General features: G+C 38.2%; 1 protein-coding gene across 1 annotated transcript in view; it reads right to left on the minus strand.

Moving 5' to 3' along the window:
* The window catches only part of CEP128 (centrosomal protein 128), a 317,243-nt gene extending 306,114 nt beyond the window's left edge, over nucleotides 1–11,129 (minus strand). The window contains exons 1-2 of the mRNA XM_081048990.1: nucleotides 10,918–11,129; nucleotides 8,884–9,039 (exon numbers count right to left, since the gene is read on the minus strand). The gene's annotated coding sequence lies outside the window, so the exon portion shown is untranslated. The remainder of the gene's footprint in view (nucleotides 1–8,883; nucleotides 9,040–10,917) is intronic.
* Between the last annotated feature and the right edge of the window lie 3,625 nt (nucleotides 11,130–14,754).

Below are 14,754 nucleotides of genomic sequence, written 5' to 3' on the forward strand. Positions count from 1 at the left end.
AAAAACCTTAAATGTAATGTTTACCTACCTATTAACGTAAAAAATATAAATTAAACAATGAGATGCTTTTTAGCCTACTAAGTTGTTTTCCTTTAAATAATAATGTCTTGGTTAGCCAGGTTGTAGGGGGAAAAGCCCGGCTACATTGTCCTAATGGGAATGTGTAAATTGATATAGTTTGCCTGAATATCAGCAAACCTTGAGTCTCAAAAGCAGTTTGTACCTTTGACCTAGCAACTACACTTCCAAAACTTTCACCTAACGAAATCATCTGGAACACATACAGAAATTTATATGTAAGGATATTTACTGGGAAATTACAATAGAAGGAAGATAAAAACAAATTTCAAATTATAAGAGAATGGTTCAAATACTGTACATTGATACAATAGAACAGTACACAGACGTTAGAAACCCTGTTTCTGGAGACATTTAATAGCAATATAAGGGATGAAAGTAGGAATTCCAATTTTTAATAAGCATTATATATTGTCTGTATGTGAATATAAATCACCAGCACACAAATTTAGAGAAGTGGGAAAGGGCAATGATAAAGGGGAAGAAAATACACAAAAGCATATTCACTATCTATAGTTTAGAGCAGATTTCTACTTTTTTAAACATTCCTCTCTCTCCTGAAATTTCTACAATGAATGTACTATCAGAAAGCAAAACTGAACGTAAAGACAGAAAAACAAATCTAAAGCTCACTTTCAGAGAGAGCAGATATGGAATCAGAGTGCCTGTATCTACTGTTTAAGACTGACGAGTCCTAACGGGACAAAGGTACCATTGATCACGAGTTTATGAGCTAAAAAGAGACTGTTTTAATTATGCATGATTCTCTCTTTGCAGTTTTGCTAAAGGACAGTTACTAAATTCAAAAACTGACTCTCTTAAATATTCTTTGTACTGGGATGAACTTAATAGTTGAAGGACTATGTGAAAATATAGTAATGTGTACTGACATAGCTTATGCAATCAAACTCTGCTTTGGAAAACAAATTAAAAATGGTTAATGAATGATATTTAATCACAATCACAATCTGAATCCCAAAGAAGAATTACTAGCACTAGTAAAAACAAATTTACATATGCTCAAGGAAAATTTTCATCATTTTTAAAGATTTAAAAGACAAAAGTTCGGTTGGATCAAAAACCCATCCTCATTATCATAAGAAGTTTCAGCAACATTTGTTGATAAAAGAGTTGCTAAATTTGAAGAATGCTGGAAGAACTCTTAAAGAACAATTTAAAGAAGCTGAATCACCTATGTAAATTCTGGCTAAAGGTGAGAAAGGCATTTCCTCCAACTGGAGAAAAAATAGAAAATATTCTCTGCAGTTGACTACCACCTACTGGTACAATGAAATTTCTCATTGATGAGAAAGCAGTAATATTTATGTCCTCTGATTTTCAGATGCTGAGTTTCTTCGAAAACTATAGAGGATTAGCCTGGGTGACCTTGGGTGCAAGTCTGCAGTCTTAGAGAAAGCTTTGGGTGTGAAACCAGATGGTACAATTCTTAAAATAGTTTATTTGGCTGTTACCAACACATCAGTATTTAAAGGCATAAATATTGTCGCTTCTGCCTTAATGAACCTTTATAAAGATATACTGCCACCAGAGCAAGTAATGAACCCTCATCAATTTGCTCCCACTGAGGGGACATCCATCAAAAAGAAACGCCTGTGCAAACCTGAACACTGCGACCAGAGAATAAAACTGCATTGTCCGCTGTAAGGAGAGGATTGGCAGTGTGAGTCTACAAACCCAAGTCCACCGCTTTTGATTTGACAAAAAAAGCCATCAGATTGTCTTCATTATAATGATGCACATTTGTATGTATGAGAGCTGTAATGTATTGATTCTCAAGTCTCTTTTCCCCAGAGCCAGTTTAAAACAATTAGGATTTGCAAGCTGTTCCATAAAAGATAAGCACCCAGCATCAGGGGTGATACTTTCACAAAAGCTGACAAGTGCATGTTAAGTAGGTGACTGCCTCTGTGGCCTCCAAGTGCCTGAGCCGTCCCTGCCCAGGGCGACTCATCCTCGAAGAGCACGGTAAAGGTAATAACCCTGAAATGTAAGGGGGCTGGGAGGGGAGGGAGTGTATTTTAAGCTTAATCACAAACCAAGTTCAAATTTCAAAATGCATTTCTCACTGTTTCAGTCGCTGTACGGCTTGAGAGTTTTGCCTCATCCTTCAAGAGAAAAAGTTACCAAGCCAGGGGAGGTTACCGTGGACGAACAGTGACTCGTTACATCTGGCTTCTTTATACCTGTGCTTCTCTGTAACTTCATCTCCTCACACCTTTTGGTAAATTCAAGTAAGATCAAAATCAACTGTCCAGTCAAACATGCGGGTCTCTGTTAAGTCAGTAGATAATGTAGGACACATGAAACAGAATCAAAGAAAACTTAAACAGACTCATGCAGTCATCATTTACTGAGCTACAACTACATCAGAAATGAGAGATGACAGTAAATAAATAAGCCAGTCCTTGATAAGAGAGACTTGTAAAAGTGCTACCTACAGTGACTCGTAGTACCACAAAATGCCAGGGGAGTCCGGTCGGGATCCTTCCATTCATCTGGGAGGATGAGTAGAAGTTTGACAGATGGATGAGACAAGGAAACGGGATCCAGTTAATAACCATCTGTCTCTGAGGAACTAGAGAAGGTACAAATAGCAGAGCACTCACATCATCTACCAGGGAACGGATTTAAAAATAGTCTCCAGATAATGCTAAGCTTAATGCCCCTGGGGCAGGGGCAGGTGGGTAAAATCATCGCAGTCTGAGAACTTCTGATATAGAGAATTAACATTTAAAAAAAATTATATATATATATATAATATATATGTGTGTGTGTGTGTGTGAGAGAGAGAGAGAGAGAGAGAGAGAGAGAGAGAGAGAGAGAGAGAGAGAAAGAGAGAGAGTTGTTGTGGGAATGGATGCCAGCAACAGAATAAGTGGAACATAGAATAAAATATCTGGCATCCATTCCCACAACAACTCTCTCTCTGTCTCCCTCTCTCTCTCTCTCTCTCTCTCTCTCTCTCTCACACACACACACACACACACACACACACACACACACACACACCCTCTATTCCAGGGCTGAAGCCAGTCAGATGCAGCCCCCAGCTGCATTTTGCTCCCCTTGCTCCAGCTTTTCAAGTACAAGGACGAAAAATCAACAGCAAAAAAAAACCGAGAGAAGTGGATACTGAAAAACCCAAGATGGATTCATTACTTGTAAAGCTCTAGAATTGCACTCCTGTATTTGCTGACAGGTAATAAATATACATTACAATATTTCCAAAATATTATAAACTTCAGACAAGAATGAAGTTCTGTGGAGGTACAGACAACCTCTACTGATTGTCCAAACTGATTCAGGCTGGGCAAGAGATCAGCCTGGACAAAGATGGAGCTAAAATCCTGAGTTTCTGACACCATTTTGTTTAAATCTAAGGATGAAAATTGGAAGACTGCAAGCCAAATCCAGCCAACAAACACATATTATAAAATAACACTGTGTTTATTTTAAAACATTAATTTAAAAACAGACACTTCACATAAAAATTCTAACCTATACATACATATATAGTTTACTAATAAATCATTTGATTTGGTTCAGAAGATAGTTAATTTCCTGAAGTTTCCTCTCGAGCCTACTCTCCTTGAGAAACAGGTTGTTTTCAGTCTTCTAATGGGGAAGGGGAGGAAGGTTTTGACAAATTCAAATTAGGACGCACAAAATAAGCATAAGTAATTGATATACAAGTGATAGGCTAGCAATTCTTGGAAAAAAAAATTCTAAGCAATCATAAATAGCAGTTGGAGCTATATATTTGTTCCCCATAACATTAAGATTTTTGTAACAGACTGTTTCTTAAACACAAGATGTGATCAAACAGTATGATCAATGTTTAAATACAAAAAATGTTATCACAGTAATAGAAACATTGCCATTAATCCTCCTCAAAATACTCCCCCTTGCTTCGAACACACTTATACCATCGTTCTTGCCACTTTCTGAAGCAGTTCTGGAAGTCCTCTTTCGTGTCTTTAGTTGCGCTGTCGTGGCTGCCTCGATGTCCTGAATCAATTCAAAACATTAATCTTTCAAGGTCATTTTGACTTTGGGGAAAAGCTAGAAGTCACACGGTGCCAGATCCGGTGAATAAGGTGCATGTGACACACCACAATGGTTTTATTTGACAGAAATTGTTGTACCAGAAGTGATGTGTGACACGGAGCCTTTCCATTGTGATCACAAAATATGGTGACTGTTGCTGCCGAGTGCCATCCAAGGGAAAGGCAGGGATCTTCAATACAGGAAGTGGCACATCAAACCTTAGTAACAGTGTGTAACAAGTTTCAACTTGTTCGGTGCAGTCAGTCGGGTGTGAGCTACGGTTGAGAGAAGGTGTGTTTTAAAGTGTGCCGTAAATCATCCTCCATCATGACAACGCTCCATGTCACACGTCGTTTCTGGTATATTGCAATTTCTGTCAAATAAAAACATTACAGTGTGTCCTCATCCACCTTACTGACAGGATCTGGCACCATGAGACTTCTGGCTTTTCCCCAAAGTCAAAATGATTTAGGACATCGAGGCAGCCATGACAGCGCAACTAAAAACAACACTCACGAAAGACGACTTCCAGAACAGCTTCACAAGGTGGCAAGAACAATGGAGTAAGTGTGTTCGAAGCAAGGGGGAGTATTTTGAGGGGGATTAATGGCATGTGTCTTTTACTGTAATACATTTTTTTTTATTTAAACATTCACGGTATGGTTTGATCACACCTCCTATATATTTTCTATTTCTCCTTTTTCCTCCACTGTTTCTCTATTCCCATATTTCTTTCTTCTCCTACTCTTCTTTTACTTTATATCTTCAGATCTTTCCTTTAACTCTCCTTTAATAAACAACTGGAATACATTTTCATTGTACTTACTGATATGCTTATTCAAGAGTTTTGCATTTCTTATTCTTAATTTTAAAAGTAAACAAATAGAATAACTGACATATTCTTTCTAAAATATAATAAACACTTCTAATTTTTTTTTTTTAAATAAAAGGCAATTGGAGTTCTTAACTTTGCACCATAAACTGTTTCCTGGAATGTTTTTAAATGTTTACATAATTTTTTAAAAGATATAGGATTAGAAAGGAATCCAATTATAAGGAAATGCAATTAAATATCATTTAAAACTAATCATATTTTAAAAACTAAATTATTAGGAATACATGAATGTGGATTCCAGTCAAGAACCTCAATTTCAAAAACCTTCCAAAAACACAAGTTGAAATAATAAAGCTTTAACAACACAGACTGCTGTATAGCAATAACCCTACAAGGTAAGTACTACTGCCATCATGATTTAGACCTCAGAGGCTTAAAGAAGCTAAGAAAGGTGCCCAAGGTTACACAGCCACCAAGTGGCAGAGCTGAGTCTTGAACGTTCCCTCATCGTCCAGGTTTCTAAGCATTTAACCCTTCTCCTCGCCACTGGCACCATTCATGAGTCAGGACTTTCTCCAACGCATTCCAACCAAAATGGTTTCTCTAACTCTGACTCTCTGCCTATCCATTCCAACATTCATTGACACCCCACTGCCCACATCCCTGAGCAAGGTGCTTGAATCAGGAATTCAAGACCCTCAGCCAGCCACCTATCTCTTAACAAAAGAACCACAGAAAACATAAGGCCTGCATTCCGCTGTTACACCAGCTATTCTTCTACCACTTCCATTCCCCATTAATGTCATTCGTCCTTGCTAAAATGCCTTGTGCTGTCTAATATTGCCACCTGTTTAAATTCCACTCATCTTGTCTGACAGAGCTCCAATAATAAAATCTCAGTGAAGACTTCCATCTCCAGCCAGAAGCGGTCTTTCCTCCCTCTGCATTCCTATCACTCTATTACTATAGCAAGACGTTTATTAAACATGCCCATGAAATATGATTATTTGTACCACAGAATTTTTTTTCTATTCCTTGTGCTCATCTCGCCACCGGTGAGATTCACCGGTGCTAGATTCACCACCTAGAACATTCTTTTCACTTATTTTCCCTTGGCTAACTCCTACTTTTCTTGCAAGACTCAGTTCAGAGGAAACGTCCCCTAGAAAGCCTTCCTTCACTGCCCCCGCCTCCCTTGCCCTGGACCAAGTGCCTACAGTGGATGTCACCTCATCACAGCCCAGAGATCACTTGTTTCCACACTGGATTCTCATCTCACCAGACACTATTTTATTCCTGGTTGCATTTCCACACCTAGCATAGTGCCTGGCATGTAGTTGGAACGTTTTTAAATGAATTTACAATGAAATTTTCCTTATTATCCTGTCTGATTAATCCTGAGACAAGTTTCAAAGTACAGAACTTTGCATTTAGTTAAGTACTAATTAAATAACTGTTGGATGAAATGATTCTTTTGGGAAATGGCCTAGATTAATTATCGTACATTTTCAAATAATATGGATTGAAGTGCAAAGTAGAATATGAATACTTGATAATGTGCATATTATAGAGTAAACAAAGATAAACACTTTAAATCCATTTGAATACGTGTTAAAACTTACAACTGAATCAAATGATTTGAATTATTGCAAATCATTTTAATTTATCATTGTCATTTATAGCTACCTGCATTCCTCAATTATTATTTAACTGTACTAAAAAGCTGTAAACTCCAAATTACCTAGGCTCTTTATCATCTAGGTCCATTCTCAGCACTGTTTCAATGTACCAATTGCTGCTCATGAGCAAACTCATTTTCACCATTTTAAAGGCTTCACTCTCCCACCATCAAGCTTTTTCCTTCTTTCTACAATCTATAAAATTGCTTATCTTTTCTTCCTTTAAAATAATCATCAGAGTGCATTTCTTCCTTGATGTCTTTCTTCATTCAGAAAAGCATAGTTCAGGCATAGCTTCAATTCACTTACCCATCCATCCATGAGCTCATTCATTCCTGAGCACTCATTCATTCATTCCTGAGCACCACTTTCATGGCAAATTTTGTGCATAGATTAGATTCTAAATGTTCATCAGCTAAATAGATTCATGTAACCACAAATACTCCCATCTCCCAAACACACCACCACCAGCACTGTGCAGATCTATGTTAAGGGTTATATGAGTTTCAGGGCGGAGTGTATCTGATAAGGACCTGAAAAGCCTCTAAGGATCATTCATAATTATTGATAAGAACACACTAGAAATGAGGTTAGGAAAAAAAAAAAGGAAAAACTCAGAAAAATATTTGCATTATATGGGAATCAAAGGATTCATCACCTCTCTAAAAAAAATTATTTAAAAAGAACAGTCCAGTAATAAATGGTGCAAAGGATATATAAACAGGCAATCCACGGAATACAAATGGCCCTAACAAACATATAACGTACTTTACTTCACTAATTAAAGAATTACAAATTAAAATAATAAAATGATATTCTTGTTTATGTTTTATACAGATGAAAAATAAGAGCTCTCACAACCAAAGTTGACAAGAGCACATCTTGCTGTAAGAATATTAATTAGAATAGCTTTTCTGGAAAATAATCTGGCAAGACAAGTAAAAATAAGTAATATGTATATGTTTTGACCCAGATAGTCTACTTCTATAAACATAATCCTAGGAAAACAAAAGATGTTTATATAAGATGTATGCATACATCTTATATGTAGATGTATAGAGTTTCATTGCAGAATTATCGTACAAACAATAAGAAAAACCTACAAATCTGCCGATAAGAGATACATTAAATGTATCTAGTCATTTGGCATACTGTGTAGCAGTTAAAAGAGACATTGTAGAGTTTTATGTGCTGACATATAATAATACATTATTACAACAAACAAAAATATACTACAGAATAACATGAACATATTGAAACATTTCATGTTAGAATCAATCCAGTGACATTATTACATGGATAACAGCGAATCTACTCTAGATTATTTTTATATTATTCCCAAATATGTCAAGACTGCAGTTGAGAATTTGTGCATTAAATAATCCTATCAAGCTACTTCAGCAGTAAAATTGTTTCATTCTCAGAACTTCGTACACAGTGTTATTACACGGGTATATGTTTAAGTGCCCTTTATCAAAATGCAGCATGAAAATGTTTAAAAGCGTCCAGAATTTTAAATCTACATTGCAAAATTAAAGGTTTTTACAGTATACCCTTGATTATCAATGACAATTCACATTGAATATGTTCATTTTACAGAAATCACAAATTATAACTATCGCTTACCTCAGTAATAATGTAAGGACCATGATATCTTGAAAACACTAAGAAAGATAATAAATCCTTTGAACATTTAAAGAGATAAATAACAGTAAACTTCACTTATATGGTACTGTTAATCTAAAAATGCTGTCAATCAAATCCCATTAGAGGGCCATCACAGACAGCAACGGGGCCTCTTTTAGTGGGCAGGACTGAGATGTGTGGTCAGAACACCTGGAGATGAAAACCTGCTCTTTGGGCTCCAGAATCACAAGCAAATCAAATGACTTATCTGAGCCTCAACTGCCTCATTTGTAAAATGAAGATAAGTATAACAAAACTATTATATGTATACAACACATAAAAGGTGCCTATTACAGTGCCTGGGACAAAATTCGTTCTCAATTACTTGTCTAATAGTTACATCACTGTTACTTCTGTTAAGTATCTTGTTTGTTCCCCTTAATTTTTGTAACACTGTATGCATAACCATTTAATTTTTATGCTACATGTTAGAAAGGGGTTTCTTGCCCCTCAAAGGCTATTGGTTGACACATTCTTTTCCACTATAAATATGCAAAAATTTGTTATCTCAGAAACTCAGACAGAAAGCATACTTACAAAGCACACCCCCAAAACTCCGTGTTGCGCTCCACTGAGCTCAGTGCTCTTCTTAGGCACATATGTCTGCCTCCTATCATTTCTTCATGAGGTTCAGGGCAAAAGGCCTAGTCAAGGAGATGATCTTTGGTTGCCCCTACACTTTCCCCAAACCACCTACAGATAAATGAAACAAGGGGTAAAACACACCTACAACCTTAATTTTTTTTAAATAATAAAAGGTGAAAATAAACTCCCCCTCACTATGTACAGTTCACAGCATATCAGAAAACAGAGAAAATGCTCCTTGGGTCATGCAAAAGCCCCACTGAACTCAAAGGAATTCACCGCCCAGTGCCCAGCCAGGGTATTCCTCAATGATGACGATGGCCCACACCCTGTCATCCCTTGGGCTGTCTAGACCACACAGTGTGAATTGTAGCCCAAGTCTAGCCAAAAGTACTCTCCCTCAACATGTCTATCAGTGGATAAAGTAACTAAAGCAGGTAATGAAATTAACATGTTACTTCTGAATTTAATGACCCAATTGAATTTCTAAGGCAGTTAATTAACTATATGCTAGCACTCCTAAAGGAAATAGTTTACAAGCTGCCCAGTTCTTCCTACATTCGATACTGCAATTAAATAAATAAGTGTAAAATGCCTTTGCTTGTAATGAAGAGCTGTGGACAGAAATATTTTCAATTCTTTGTGACTGTTTTCAAAGCAGTCTGTAAGAATCCACAGAAAGTTATCCAGAGAAGTGATAGTTGTCCACATACAAAGTAGAGCTGGGAATACATCTATAAACCACTTCAAGTAAAAAAAACGGTATTCTGGAAAAGTTCATCGAAATAAACTGTGGAGAGAGAGCTCAAAGTGACACAGGTCATGCAATGGCAGAGAAGACATGCTGAGAAGACACAGGTATGATGCACACTTGTCTGTATGAACAAAGCAGCAAAATTCACCCCCATCAGATGAGTCCCAGACAAACCCAAATTTTTCTGGACCCATGTGAAACTGCCAGTTTTAATCTTCTGTCGATGCTGCCCAACACAATAATCACTAGCCATATATGGCTACTGAGCTCTCAACATCTGCCCAGTTCAACTTCACTTGTGCTGTAACTGTAAAACACACAAGATGTTGAAGAACTAGTACCACTACAAAAATATTTTTTTAAGGATGTGAACTATCTCGGGAAGTTTCATATTGACTACATGTTGAAACGAAAACACGTGGGATATGTTGTGCTAACTAAATTATTAAAATTAATTTCACCAGTTTCTTCCTCCTCGTCTCTGGGTACTGGAAAATTTAAACTTGGGCGACTGGCTCACATTATATTTCTACTAGCACAGTTCTGCATGATTAATAAAAATAAATAACAGATACTGAGCACTTCCAATGTGCCAGGCCCTGTGCTGCTTTACCTAATAAAGTTGGAGCGACACTATCAAGCAGTTCTCCAAGACGTCTGAGAAAGTGGCTGAGCTACATCAAACAAATAAAGGATGCGGCTGGAATGCAATGTCAGGTGTTCCTACAAAGTAAATAAGGGACTGTTAAAAACTAACGTTGGGACTATTCCCTTGTTGGCATATGGAAGGCTTGATACAACGTTCCCAAAGGTAGCCAACTTTTGTGACTACAGAACAGATACAAAACGGCAGGTTCTACTTCCAGCTAGGCAAGTAACCTCCAAAATGAGGCCAGTCTCCCTGACAGCTCAAGTTTCACGTGTAACCGCGAGCGGCAAGACAAACTGCAGCCAAAGGATGGGCAACGAACTTCAAATTCCCAGGATAACTTGGCCAGGACCTGACTGTGGAAATCCACGCTGAGGGCGGCGGCGTCTGGATGCCAGACATGCTGTCCTCCCCCCCCCCCAGGCTGGCACACAGTCCCCCCATCCACGGGCCCACCCCAGATCGGACACAGAGGCGCAGCCTTGGTGTCCCCACCCCTGGGACAAGAGGAAGTGGGACTTAAAACGCCTATAAAAGATAGGGAAGTTGTAAAGAAAGGGCCAAGGCGGTTGGAGGCAGGTACCTGAGACAGAAAAGGACCCCAGGTCCTTAATGCCGGATCATCGCCGAGGTCCCACCCGGCTCCCGCGGCCACCGGTGACCCAGAAGGTGCAACTGACCCGACGCTGCGGCGCAACCGACTCTGCTCTCCCCAGACTCGCAGCTATGGCAACTTAAACTAGCCGCCCAGCCGCAACGAGTGAACAAGACCCCGCTTCTGCCGCTTGGCCCTCTGGGAGTTGTAGTCCACTTCATCCTCCAAAGTAAGGAGTTACTAAGGGAGAGTGGCCCTCCGGAAAACTGCAAGTCCCAGCATGCCATACAACTGGTCTTCGGGTGACTTTCCCGGAAGAAGCCTGATTAGCTAACACCTGAGCCCCTAGGCCGCGCCCTCTTACCCTGTGTTTTTTTTTTTTTTTTAAAGAACCAATGGCTTATAAAGGAGGCAAACACTAGATACTGAATTAGCGAGCTGCCTTGGTCCAGACTGTAATTTAATCAGAAAAATCTAAAATATTTGTTTTACTTAAAAAAAAAATCAAAGTAGTTGCAGTGATAAAATAGACTACGTTTCTGTTACACCTTGGGAAACAGGCAGGCGTAATTTCCAGCAGTGAACTGTTAAAAAAATCTCCTTCATACCAGAGCCCAATGTCTTGTTCTAAAGACTCACAAACTCTCAGAGCTAGAAGGGAACAGAGACGTTTCTTTAGCCCAATTCTCTAGGCCTGGAATAAGTAAGTGACGCGCCCAAGACAACACAGCTCGTTAATGATAAAGCAAGAGTAGACTATGACGATGTCACTTCGTGATAGCTGCTACTCTCAGTCTACGGTCATCTCCTGACTCATTCTGGAACATGAAGGAGACACACTCAACTCAGAGAAGGCGGTTTCAGTCACAAAAAGATCAGTTAAAAACCTCAACGAAGAACTGAACTTTGGAAAAATAACACATTAAAGTCCAAATTAGTCACGTAGACGGTCATTTCCCTCTGCGCTGCCAAAAAGGCCATCGATGCTTTCCTCCTCAAGGCTAAAATCAAATCTTACGTTATCTATGACGCTTTCCTGGCTGCCTCAAGACGAGTTAGATCACATTAAACAACAGTGGGATCTCTCGTCTAATAATTCTGTATTGTCATTATCCATTTCCTAGACGGCACATTGCATTAGGTGCTAAGCCTTTTAAATGCAGGGACCTAACCTTTTAAAATCTTTATCTCATTTCTGAGCCTTTCCTCACTTCTCACCCTCCTTTCATCTCTCTCTCTCTCTCTCTCTCTCTCTCTCTCTCTCTCTTTCCCTCTTTCTCTCTCTCACATATACACGTGTGCGTGCACACACACACATACACACGCACACAATCATAAATAATTAGCATACAAATTTGATATATTAGAATCATTCAAATATTTACCTAGCCAACACAGAGAAGTAGATATTATTTAATATCCAGTTTGAACATAAAATAATTATTCTAAGGACCTACCTATGTATTTGCCTCTATCTTCAAGCTGTTTGCTCACAGATGTATTCAAGAATATACTCTACCTGACACAGAGATTAAGATAATTAAGAACAGCCATTAAATTACCCCCACATGCATGCAAAGGCATACTAGTAACTTCATTTATTTGTTAACATTTTAATTTTTCAAAACTATTGTATATTCATTCATTTAATTCAGTAAATGTATGCTGAATCTTTCTAGGATCCAGACATCATATTAGACACTGGAGATGCAGTGACAATGAGGCGATAACATAGTTTCTGCCCTCATGTTGCTCAGAGTCAAGAAAATATGAAGAAGAGCAGTCCCCAAAAGAAAAGGGATTCATGGCTGGGAATGTGATAAGAAACAGAGAAGAGGAGAGTTGAAGAGTTGGTGGGGGAGATGGGGGCAGACCTGAAGGCATTGGAGGAAAGCCCATGTCCATAGAGTGCCCAGCCTCTACTCAAGCAAGTACAATTCATAGTCTGAACCTAGGTGTCCTCCCATTGGCATTAAGGAAGGATGTCCCTTCAAAAGCAGTCTGCGTTGTAACCAGTGATTGTCCAGCATAAGTAATGACCATCTGTACCATTAGACATTGCTTGGTTCCACCACAGATGGCCAAGCTCCCTTATAATATCACAGGGCAATGATTAATATAATTGATAAGAAAGAAGATAAAGCACCAAAATGGATGCTATGGGTAAGGTTAAAGAGAAATCCCCAACATCCTAATTTGTTAGGACTGAATGGAACTACTCAAAATACTCACTGAACTAAGACAATGGTGAAAGTTACTCTCTTTATATCAGCACAAAACTATCATAAATTGTTGTTGACAATTCCTGCATCAAGTTTTCAAGCTAACTGCAAATCTAAGAAGATTCAAAATAAAAGGCATGATGTTGCAAAAATGGTATTGCCCGCTACTCAAAGAATCATTTTCAGCCATTCATTGTGTAGAAGCACTATTGATCCCATAATAGTCTTTTCAGCCACATGTCAAGAGCATCACACATATAAAACACAGCAATTTGTATGCATTTAGGTCAAAATGCACAACTATTAATGTAGAAATCCAAAATTATAAAACACTTTTTATCGTAGCTAAGTAATATACCCTATGTTCCAATTTAATAGGTACCTTTGGAAAAAAAAAAGATGAAACACAGAGGAATTCATTGCTAAACACCGCTTTCTGATAGTTAGACTGCACTGATGGATCTTCTACAAGAAGGAAAATGCAATGCTCTGTAGTCATTCTCATTCATCTGATATATTTTAAAGGCTTTTTGTGTGTGTGTTTAACAGATCTGAGTGAAAACACTTTTCTCTTTACTTAAACTGATTCACCTTCTCATCTCATGTATTTATTTGCCCCAGTTTAAAATTATGCTAAGGAAAGAAAATTACTTTATTGATTATCACAGCAATTTGTTGAGCAGGCTCTTAGAACATGATTATCCTGAAGGCTTATACCACTTTTCTGAATTGAAACTGGTAGGCATAGATTTTTACCTACACTATGGTCACCACTAAGCCAATTTCATGCTGTCTAAATCTTGATTAAAATGCTGCACATTTTAGCATACCACTTATATTCCCAGTAAAGCATATTTACCATCTACCAGAGTAAAAAAATTAAAATAAATAAATAAATACATAAATACCCACAGGCAAAATACATGAAACAGTGCTTTTCAAGATAGTAAACCTGAGATTGAAAAAAAGGATAATGATCCCTAAAAAACAGTAAACAGATAAGGTAAGCCCTGTGATCGCCACAACTTCCTGCCTTGAGAGAATTTGCAGGCCATAGTTCAAGTAGAAGGAACCCAGGCAGAGCTCAGTGGATGCTTTGAATTGAGGAGACAGATATGGAAATCTAGGGAGCTCAATGTAGCTAGAGTTTGCAGGACAAACTATGGAGAGGAGAGAGCTACAAAGAGAGAAAACTCCAAAGGGTCTCTTTGGAGTATTCAGCAGCATACAAATCATCACATGCATGTAAAGAAACTGAGGCTGGAGAAAGGAGCATTGAACAAGATTGGAGGGGAAAGTACCTATCAGTCACATAGGAACAGGAACAGTGATTATTCCTACCAGCCAGAATGAAACACCTCGTAATTCGTGGAATATTATGTAGAGTACTCAGAAAAGTCTTACCTCAGGAGGGGGGAATAATTAATGCAAGGTTAAATGCCACTCTGGTCCCACCTCACAAGCCTTGAAAGCAAGATCCAAAAATATCAAACTGTTTCCAAGTAACTTAACCACACCTCATAACAAATCTCAAGAATATTTATATAAAAACAAATAATCCAGCACCAAAAGAGGTAAAATTTACAGTGTCTGACATCCAAAT

The sequence above is a fragment of the Rhinolophus hipposideros genome, assembly GCF_964194185.1.
Source record: "Rhinolophus hipposideros genome assembly, chromosome: 5".
NCBI classification, from domain to species: domain Eukaryota; kingdom Metazoa; phylum Chordata; class Mammalia; order Chiroptera; family Rhinolophidae; genus Rhinolophus; species Rhinolophus hipposideros.